Source organism: Myotis davidii, unplaced genomic scaffold (genome assembly GCF_000327345.1).
Source record: "Myotis davidii unplaced genomic scaffold, ASM32734v1 scaffold53, whole genome shotgun sequence".
Taxonomy (NCBI): Eukaryota; Metazoa; Chordata; class Mammalia; order Chiroptera; family Vespertilionidae; genus Myotis; species Myotis davidii.
Window position 1 is genome coordinate 5021670 of NW_006286140.1, and position 10069 is coordinate 5031738.

At 37.9% G+C, this 10069-nt stretch overlaps 1 long non-coding RNA gene across 1 annotated transcript in view; it reads left to right on the plus strand.

The window, feature by feature from the left end:
• The first annotated feature begins 400 nt into the window (after nucleotides 1-400).
• LOC107182067 overlaps nucleotides 401-10069 on the plus strand; it is a 13577-nt gene continuing 3908 nt past the window's right edge. Inside the window, exons 1-2 of the long non-coding RNA XR_001512783.1 lie at nucleotides 401-411; nucleotides 4982-4984. This is a non-coding gene — a long non-coding RNA (uncharacterized LOC107182067). The remainder of the gene's footprint in view (nucleotides 412-4981; nucleotides 4985-10069) is intronic.

A 10069-nucleotide genomic window follows, 5' to 3' on the forward strand; every position in this document is an offset into this window, starting at 1 on the left:
GATGGAATACTATGCTGCTCTAAAAAGGAAGGAACTCTTACCATTTGCAACGGCATGGATGGAACTGGAGAGCATTATGCTAAGTGAAATAAGCCAGTCAATGAAAGAAAAATACCTGGGGAATAGGGGAGGCTAGGGGACTGTCTAGGGCGGGGGAAAAAAATGGACACATATGTAATACCCTTTGTAAAAAAAAAAAAATATCATTTTCTATGTGCTTCAATTAAAAAAAAAAGTTTGGGAAAACTTATTTGTAAAACTCCAAATATATGTTTCTGTGCTTAAAACATATATATATCTACCTGTCACTCTGCTGGTATCTATCTATCTATCTAGATGGCAAGAGTAAAATGATCTATTTTCTGCGTACTTTCTTTTCTCCCTTATTCACTCACAATAAGGCATGAATATGTATTTTCCCCTTCAAAGGGAAGTACAGAATGGAATATTCTTTATGATACAAGCTATATTAATGCCAATCTGATGAAAGAATGTCTCAACGGCCCCATGTGTGCATATTACAAGTTCTTCAAATATAGGCTGTAGGCAAATATAAAACCAAAAGCAATTTAAAAACAAGTCTAGCATTTTATGTTATTATTTTTTTTTACATTTTAGGTTAATTCTATGATGCTATAAAATCAACCAGAACAAAAGGAAAATGGGGATTATGAATGATCAATCCTCTGCATCCCAAACCCCCTACATCTATAATAAAAATACGTGTATGTACTTGTATGTGGTTAGTTACTCATTTCCTTCCTTCACGTATTTACTTATTCAAGTACATTTCTCTGAAGTCATCTGTCACTTGGGCAATAGGCTCCTGCTGTTTTAGATCCAAGACACATGAATACCTGCTAGGGCTCCTGGCACTCTGATGAGCTTGTAAGGCTATACGTGCCTCACAGTTAACAAAAATCTTTCTATTTTGAACTCTCTTTGTCACTGCCTTTGTTTTCCACAGAAGAAAACATGACAAGGTTTTAAAAATGCATTCTCTTACATCTTGCAATATGTATTTTTAAATCACCCCGACAGTTTTATTCCGCAGCATAGCAGCAATTGCTCAGCTCTCATGAACAACTCTATCCCAACAAAATCATTCAGGGAGGAAGGGGATTAGGGAAAAGGATTTCAGCTCCATGCTTCAGAGGGGCCATTGTAAATCATGGTACTGGAAGAGAAAAACAAATATAAAAATGATGAAATGTACTTTGATCGGAGTGTGTTTTTAATCACTATTTTCATAAGCAGGTGCAATTCTCAGAACTTTTCCTCGGTGGGGCTCTACTTCAGGAAGTTTGCATGCCAGCCTTTCTGTAGGATCAATGCCTACCCTCTCTTCCACTCATGACCATGCTTATCGCATTTCATAAGGGGCACTACCCAGTCTGGACTTTTTCAGGGGGCTCCTAACCTTTCCAAGATGGGGCTTCTCCCAACCTTCCTGCCGTGTGAAGGATTTGTTTGTGAGTGGATGTCAGCCTTGAAGCCGTGGGACTGCTTCCTGAATTGCTTAGAGCTAACTACGATTTACCAGCCTCTGAAGTGGCATTAAAGCAATGTTCATTTTTTAATGAGTATTAAATTTACTTTTAGCCAAACCCTCTAGCTGACAATGAAGTGTTCGCTGGGCTTGCTATTGGCTCTCTCTCTGCTAATTGCTCTGCTGCTGGTGATTACTCTATCTCTCTCTTTGGAGGCAGAGCTTAATATGTTTGAGTCTTGTACTTAATTTCAAAAGTAGGAACAGCAGTAAAACTCTCCAGATTTCAAGTCTCAGAGCAGGGTCTCTCCTCAATTATAAAACAAATCCACATGGTGTAGTGGAAAGAACACAGGCTGGGGTAGAAAATCCAGGTCTGAGTCCTGACCCTATCACTTCTGTAAGGAAATGGTAAACTACCACCTCCGGGCCAAATCTAACCCACAACTTTTTTTGTCTTAACTGCAAGCTAAGAGTGGAGTCTACATTTTTAAATAGTTAAGGGGGAACAAAGCAAAAGAACAATATTTCATGACTTGAAAATTATATAAAATTTAAATTTCAGGTCCATAAATAACATGACCCCAAATAGCCCCACTCTTCTTTACGCACAGTCTATGGATGCTTTCCTGCTACCTCTGCAGTTGAGTAGTTGCAACAACAGCCCTAGAGCCCACACAGCCTAAAATATTTACTATCTGTCCCTTTTAGAAAAAGCTTGTTTGTCCCTTATTCAAATAGTTGATTGATCACAGGCACATTAATTTACTCTCAGAGCTTCAATGGCTTCATCTATAGACAGGGATCAATAATGGTGGCGACATTAGAGATCTATTGTATAAAACAAATGAAGTCATTAATCTCTCAGCATTTACAAATCTCATTATTAGAGAAGTAAAACAGAATTACTGGTTATTAGTTGTTTCATTCCAATGATTGTACTTGTCCTTCTACCAATGTGACTGAATTTATTTTTAAGTAGATGATGTATAGTCTGTTTAATAAATTCATTTATAATAGTATAATTTAGAAATAGGCATTTTATAGAATTTATACAGATACTTAATGGATATCTATAATAAATCAGGTACTCGCTTCTGAAAATGGATGTTATAAAAATGCAAGTCTTTTATTCTCTCAAAATTTCTTCGGAAAAAAGTTCTCAAAGGCCTACATTCATGTATATTCTTTTCCTCTAGACTTTATTTATGATGCATCTATGTGTTCTTTCTAATTGTCCCCAGCTCACTAAATAAAGACAAGTAAATACACAGCCTTCAAACATATTTGGGCTCTGTCTACAACTGCATATAAAATAAAGGGAACAGTCAAGGTATTTATACTACTCATCAAACTTAAATTATGTTTGCCTTTATTATAAAGTTTAATAATTTAGAAGATTGTTTAAAGTTTTCCACCTCAAATTTTATCTTCCAAACAGGTTTTGGGATAAAAACCCAATAAAGATTTCTCTTCTGGTAGGATGAAGGCATTTGCCATGCTGCTAATGAAGGGAGAAATAGAGAAAATGCATTTGGTTCTTTCCTGATTCTTGTCCAAAAGCAATTGCCTCCTGCTGCAGCCTGTTCTTAGTGTTCAAACAGCGCTGGTCCAGGTCCAAACCTTCCGTCTATTTTGATCTAGGAGAGCTAACTTCTTTGATGTGTATCAGTGGCTCCTAAAGCGCTGTGCCCGGTTTAATCAAAGGTACATAGCTTCAGCAAAAATAAATGACGAGAAATGATCACAGTGCTGCACGCAGGGTTTTTCAATAGCCTCCAGACTTCGCTGGGTTGGACCCTCTCCTTACAGGACAAATGCAGGAACCCTAGAGGGTCTCTGTCCGATGAAATAATTGCAGAAAAACACAACAAAGGGAAGCAGGGCAATATTTGCAAACCCTCAGATTTCACTGTGCAACCGATATTCCTCTGGCTGTAGCGGCCGAGGACCAACAGGGCACTGCAGGATGCTATCTGTAAGTGTGCGAGCCAGGGGTGACTCAGAGCGCCAGGATCTCTCAGGGTCGCTGCAAAGAGTGTGCTAGATAAGCATGTTCATGCTGACGTGGCAGATCCTAAGGCCCTGGCCAAGCAGTTGGTCAATTCAGGGCCCTTTCCCCCCACATCCAAGCACAGGATGGTGATATGTCTTCAGATGACCCATAGCACAAAGAGCAAGGAGGCCTTTTCAGGTTTCTGCAGATTCTGTCACAACTGTACTGTTTTCCAAACAGTTTGGATCATTCACCTTTAAAACTGTTTTAGGCATACATGCATATACAAGGGTATTACTTTCATTTCACATAAAGCCTATAATAGAATAGTATATTAAATTTTAACTTACAAGAAAAATATCTAATTCTTTCTTTCTTTCTTTCTTTCTTTTCCTCAATGTAACCTTTTTGGCCTGTCTAGAGTCTGCATATTCTATTTAGAGACCACTGGCATATTATCTAGAAAGGTTAGGGTTATTTGCTGGTAAGTCCTTCAAAATATTGAAAATCCGAAGTCACAAGATTCTTGCATTATTTTAGGCTATGATTGAAAAAGATCCTATTTGACCCCTCTATCGGCCCTTATGTTGTTAATCACTCTTGTACATTTCTATTTTCTCTCTCTTCCCAAGAGGAAATCACCTTCCTCTGGTCTTAACGACCACATATCGTTAAATACCATAGTGTTTTGACAATTACAAAAGGTTTATCTCCAGACTGAACCACTCCCTTCAATTGTAGATTTACATATTCCCTTTAACTTAATGTGTCTAAAGCCAAATTCCTTCTCTCCCCCTTCCTCCCACAAATGTGTCCTCCCTTAGTCCTCTTCATCTCAGCAAATGCAACACCATTTTACCAAATGTTCAGTCTAAAGGCGGATTCACCTTTAATTTTCTATTTTCTCTCATCCCCTTCATCAACAAATCCTATTGTTTGGACCTTCAGAAGATAAGCAAATGCTTTACATCACCTTCACCACTGACTCTACTCTAAACCACCATAATTTCTTGAATAGATTATTGCAACAGCCTCATACTGATCCTCTATACCCTGCTATAACTTTTCTTCACACAAGATTTCAGGATGGACTGTTTAAAACTTAAGCTAGGTCTGTTCCTATGACAATGGAGATAAACACATTTTGATGTAGATCCCTTTCACCTGTAGTCAGTGTACACCTATGCATTAATTCATTTAGATACATTTTTTGGAGGCACTATTATGCTCCAAGTTCTGCTCTTGGCACTAGGAATGCAGCAATGCATAAAACAAAAATTCGTGACATCATAAAGCTTACATTCTAGATGAGGGAAACAGAAAATAAATAATTAAAATGTGCAGTTTATCAGATGATGAGAGGAAAAAAAGGAGGAAAAGGACATGGGAGAAATGGATTTTAAATGGGTGATCAGGAAGACTCACTGAGACAGGACATTTGAGCCAAGACAGGAGAGAAGTAACGAAGGAAGAATATTGACTATCTGGCAGAAGAGCAAGTGCAAAGGTCCGGAGGTAGCCATTTGGCTAGTAAATTCTAGGAATAGCAAGAGTCTGGTGCAGAGAAAACTGAGAGTGTACAAGGTGAGATCCAAAAGGCAAAATGATTGAGATTCCTTTTCTTTTTCTCTCAATGAGATGGGAAGTCATTATAAAGTGTGAATAAACTCCCCTTACCTTTTGCTCTTACCTAGTACGATGTTTTGGTTTGGTTTTTCTTAGGACAGAAAAGGTAAACATAAATCACATTCGTTGCAAGAAAGGGGAGAGAATATTGGTTTTCAGAAATTGTCTTCTGCCAGCTTATTTTTTTAAATGTCTTGAAAGGTTTATTTTTGTTCTTTATACCATTTTTAGTATTACAAAATGTGAGCTATGAAATGCACGCAGTTGGCGGCGGTAGAGGGGGTCGCAGAAAGAAAGGATATAGTGAGTCTCCCAGGATAAGAAAAGAATAAAAAGCCTCGATTGCAGCTCTTCCTACTGTATTCTTCATCACAGAAAAGATGAACTGCTTGCGCAGTGGCACCCAGCCAATCTCTAACTAGAATCAATTGCTGTGCCAACAAGGAACACAAAAGATGCTCATTGTTTGCAAACCGCGTTCCTGCAGAGGCACCTTTTCTCCAGGCAGGCAAAGCGGAGATCAAGACAATTCCTTCTGCTGCTGCTTTCTGCTGTGTTCTCTTCTGCTGGTGTTCAGAAGCCCTTCTGGAATTAGGCGAATCTGAAATCTAATCCCAGAGGGTGAGGAGACTTTCACTTCACAGCTTGATCTCTTCATTACAGCTGTGTGGCCGCAGCAGGCGATTGTTCTGGAAGACAGTGGCCAACGTTATAATTATCTACATAAAACAATTCACTGGGTACTCTTTGTTTTTGAAGTGTTTTTATTTGTATACAGTCTTTTTACCACTATGTGGTCAGATTTAGAGAATGGGGCAGGTAGCTCACAGAATACAATTCTGGGAGGGGAAAGGAGAAAGAAAATTCTCCATCTCCAATCCTCTTTCTTTCCTCCTTCACTAGCCACGAGGGTTAAGGTGAAAGTTAAATTGGAAACAGCATCAGGAATGATATAGTTTCTTTCTCTCTCTCTCCTCTCTCCTCTCTCCCTCACCATTTCAACAAGTATTCACCATGCTCACTCTCTCCAGCCCTTGTCCTTTTTCTACAGATTATTTAAATTCCCTTCTTTCTCTAATTTGCAGCCCTTCATCAGGGTTTTCATCACTTCTGCATCCAGGTTTTAGGGTCTCAACAGCCTTCTAGCTCCTCAGTACTAACAGTTCCATCATCCACAAGGCAAACAGGCATTTGTATATTATCCTGGGAATCTCTCAAACATTTACAACATTGTTTCTACGGCAAAATTGTATTCTTGGTGCCAAACTGCTTACTCAAACTTTTAGAACTGCGGATTTGCAACCTTTTTCATCTCATGGCACACATTAACTAATTACTAAAATTCTGCAGCACATAAAAAATATACTATATTTTTTGCCAATTTGACAAAAAAAATTAGGTATAACTTTGATCCATTCACACCAGACAGCTATTGTTTTGTTTACCATCGTTATTTTTTTATTTGTCAATCTAATGGAAAAGAGATTGTCCATGTCCCTGACTAAATAGTCAGGTATTGAATGTTTCAAAAATTCTTGAGGCACACCATTGTGCTATGGCATACCCGTTGAAAATCACCGTTTTAGGGTATAGCCAGTTTAGAATTTGGAGATATGCCTTATATATTCAAAGGAACCACATAAAAGAACTGGATATTCAGTGTTAAAATTGCAAAGATGCATATAAATCACTGGAAAAATAACATCAAGCTCCAAAGAGGAATTTTAAACCAATGATCATTTTATTACTGGTACTAATGCCTAAAATTAAAATTTATTTAGTGAGCTAAAAAGGGATTTTGTTTAGATGTCAGATATGGGTTTAGGTAACTAAAATATTCATTGTGGAGATTTGACTATTCTTTTCTTTCTTTTTTTGCATGTTTTGAGATGAGACATAATTATCTGCTGAAACCTGGAGTGTAATTATAATAGTTTCCAGAAGGAATTCTGAAGCAATAAAAACTTCTTTAAATGGGAGGAAGGGACTGTTTCATTGGCAAGTAAAAAGACATTCATATTATACTAAAATAAAATATATTTAATATGGATATCATTTATTAGAATGAACCTTTGGAAATACGCTATAATTTAGTATCTGGGCTAGTATAACTGGTCCAAAAGTTTAGGTAACTAAGATGCTTTTCAAAACACTATACAATGATTTGCAAAGTGAAACTTTAAAGCACTTTAATTTTCTCATTACATTATGTTTTATACTTTCAATATTGAATGTATTTAATTAAATTTGCATTTTTGAGGGTGAAAGATAATAAAAAATTATCATGAAATTTTCTGCCAATGAATATAAACACTAACAAAATATGTCTAGGTGCCATTTTTGTTTCTTTGTTTATTTATTAATGTGCCTAACTCCTTATTATACATTTTTCACTTCACTATCCCACGGGCAACTTAAACTCAAACTCGCTGAGACAGAGGAACCCGTCATAACCTTCTTAACTCCTACTGTGCATGCTGTGCCTGCCACCTTCTTCCTCCTGTGCTTGCTTCAAACACCAGGCAGTCACTCCTCCCTTTGTTGTTTAATCTCACATCCAATCACATTTGCCGCCTCCTCCTAATATCCCCTCCCACTGTCTTCATTTGAGCCCTCATCACTTCTTACCTGTTTCATTCTGATGGCTTACCTACTGTCTTCGTCTCTAGCCTTGATCCTCTCTGCCCGTGCTAAACACAGCTGCTAGAGTGATATTTCTAAAGAAATCATATCACATTACTCCCTGCTTAAAATTCTTCATCCCTAACTCCTCTTTAGGGTAAAATTCAAACTACTTAACATGTTTATAAAACTCTGAGACATGTGAACTTGTATTCTGCCTCATGTTTTAGCAGCTCATAATTTATAGTTGCATTTTCTGATGGAGTAGCCACTAGCCATAGATGTCTGCTTAACTGTATTTTTAAATGACTTAAAACTGATTGAATAAAATTTAAAATGTCATCCCTCAGTCACACTTGCCACATTTCAAGGGATTAATGGTCACATGTGGCTAGAGGCAGTCAAATGGTGAGAGGAGAATATGAACACCCCCACTGATACTGAAGGTTCCATCAGACAGCACTGGCTCCAGTTCAATCAGATAGCCAATGAATCTCTTTAGGAGTTCTCCAGCCATACACACTTTCCTCGCTTGCATATCATTGCTTATATTCTCCCCTCTCTTCATTGTCCTAATTATCTTTTTCTTAGCTAACTCCTACTCAACTTTTCCTAATTCCCATCCCACCCTAGAGTAGGATCATTTTTCTGACTGGCTTATTTTACTTAGCATGATGCTCTCCAGGTCCATCCATGCTGTTGCAAAAGGTAAAAGTTCCTTTTATTTTTTATAGCAGAGTAGTAGTCCATTGTATAGATGTACCACTGTTTTTTATTTTTTGAGGAAACTCCATACTGCTCTCCACAGTGGCTGCACCAGTCTGCATTCCCACCAGCAGTGTATGAGGATTCCTTTTTCTCCACATCCTCACCAGCACTTGTCATTAGTTGATTTGCTGATGATAGCCATTCTGACAGGTCTGAGATGGTACCTCATTGCCGTTTTGATTTGCATCTCTCAGATGATTAGTGACTTTGAGCATGTTTTCATATGTCTCTTGTCCTTCTGTATGTCCTCTTTTAGGAAGTGTCTATTTAGGTCCTTTGCTTATTTTTTGATTGGGTTGTTTACATTCTTTTTGTTAAATTGCATGAGTTCCCTGTAAATTTTGGAGATTAAAACCTTATCAGAGATAACATTGGCATATATGTTCTCCCAGGCTGTGGGTTTTCTTGCTGTTTTGTTGATGGTTTCTTTTGCTGTGCAAAAGGTTTTTAGTTTCATATAGTCCCATTTGTTTATTTTCTCCTTAGTTTTCATTGCCCTAGGAGCTATATTAGTAAAAATATTGCTTTGACATATGTCTGATATTTTGCTGCCTATGGTTTCCTCTAAGATTTTTATGGTTTCCTATCTTGCATTTAAATCCTTTATCCATTTTGAGTTTATTTTTGTGTGTGGTGTAAGTTGGTGGTCTAGTTTTATTTTTTCCATGTATCTGTCCAATTTTCTCCACACTATTTATTGAGAAAAGACTATCTTGACTCCATTGTATGCTCTTGCCTCCTTTGTCAAATATTGAGCATACTGGCTTGGGTCAATTTCTGGGTTCTCTGTTCTGTTCCATTGGTCTATATGTCTGTTCTTGTGCTAGTATCAGGCAGTTTTGAAGACAGTGGTTTTGTATTATAGCTTGATATCTGGTATTGAGATCCCTCCTACTTTGTTCTTCTTTCTCAGCATTGCTATGGTTATTCAGGGTCTTTTTTATTCCATACTAGAGGCTCAGTGCATGAAATTCATGCACAGGTAGGGTCCCTAGGCCTGGCCAGTGATCAGGGCCTTTTGGGGACTTCCAGCTGTTGGCTGGTGCCATCCTTTCCCTGGCAGATGGCTGCCGGCTGCTGGCTGGGGCCTCCCTTCCCCCAGCTGCTGGCTGCAGCTGGGGCCTTCCTTTGTTCCACACCATCCTTTAGTGGTCAGCACAGGTCACAGTGAGCAGTAGAACTCCTGATTGGTTGAACTCCCAAGGGGACAATTGGTGTATTAGCCTTGTATTATATAGGATGAATTTTTGGAGAATTTGTTCTAGGTCTGTGAAATATTCCATTGGTATCTTAATGGGGATTGCATTGAATCTATAGAGTGCTTTGGCTAGTATGGACATTTTAATGATGTTGATTCTACCAATCCATGAACATGGTATATTCTTCCATTTGTTTATGTCTTCCTCCATCTCTCTTTTATGCATCCTTTAATTTTCTGAGTATAAGTCCTTTACCTTGTTGGTTAAATTTATTCCTAGGTATCTTAATTTTTTGTTGCAAAGGTAAATGAGGTTGCTGTTTTAGTTTCTCTTCCTGAGTGTTTATTACTGGTGTATAAAAATTTCATA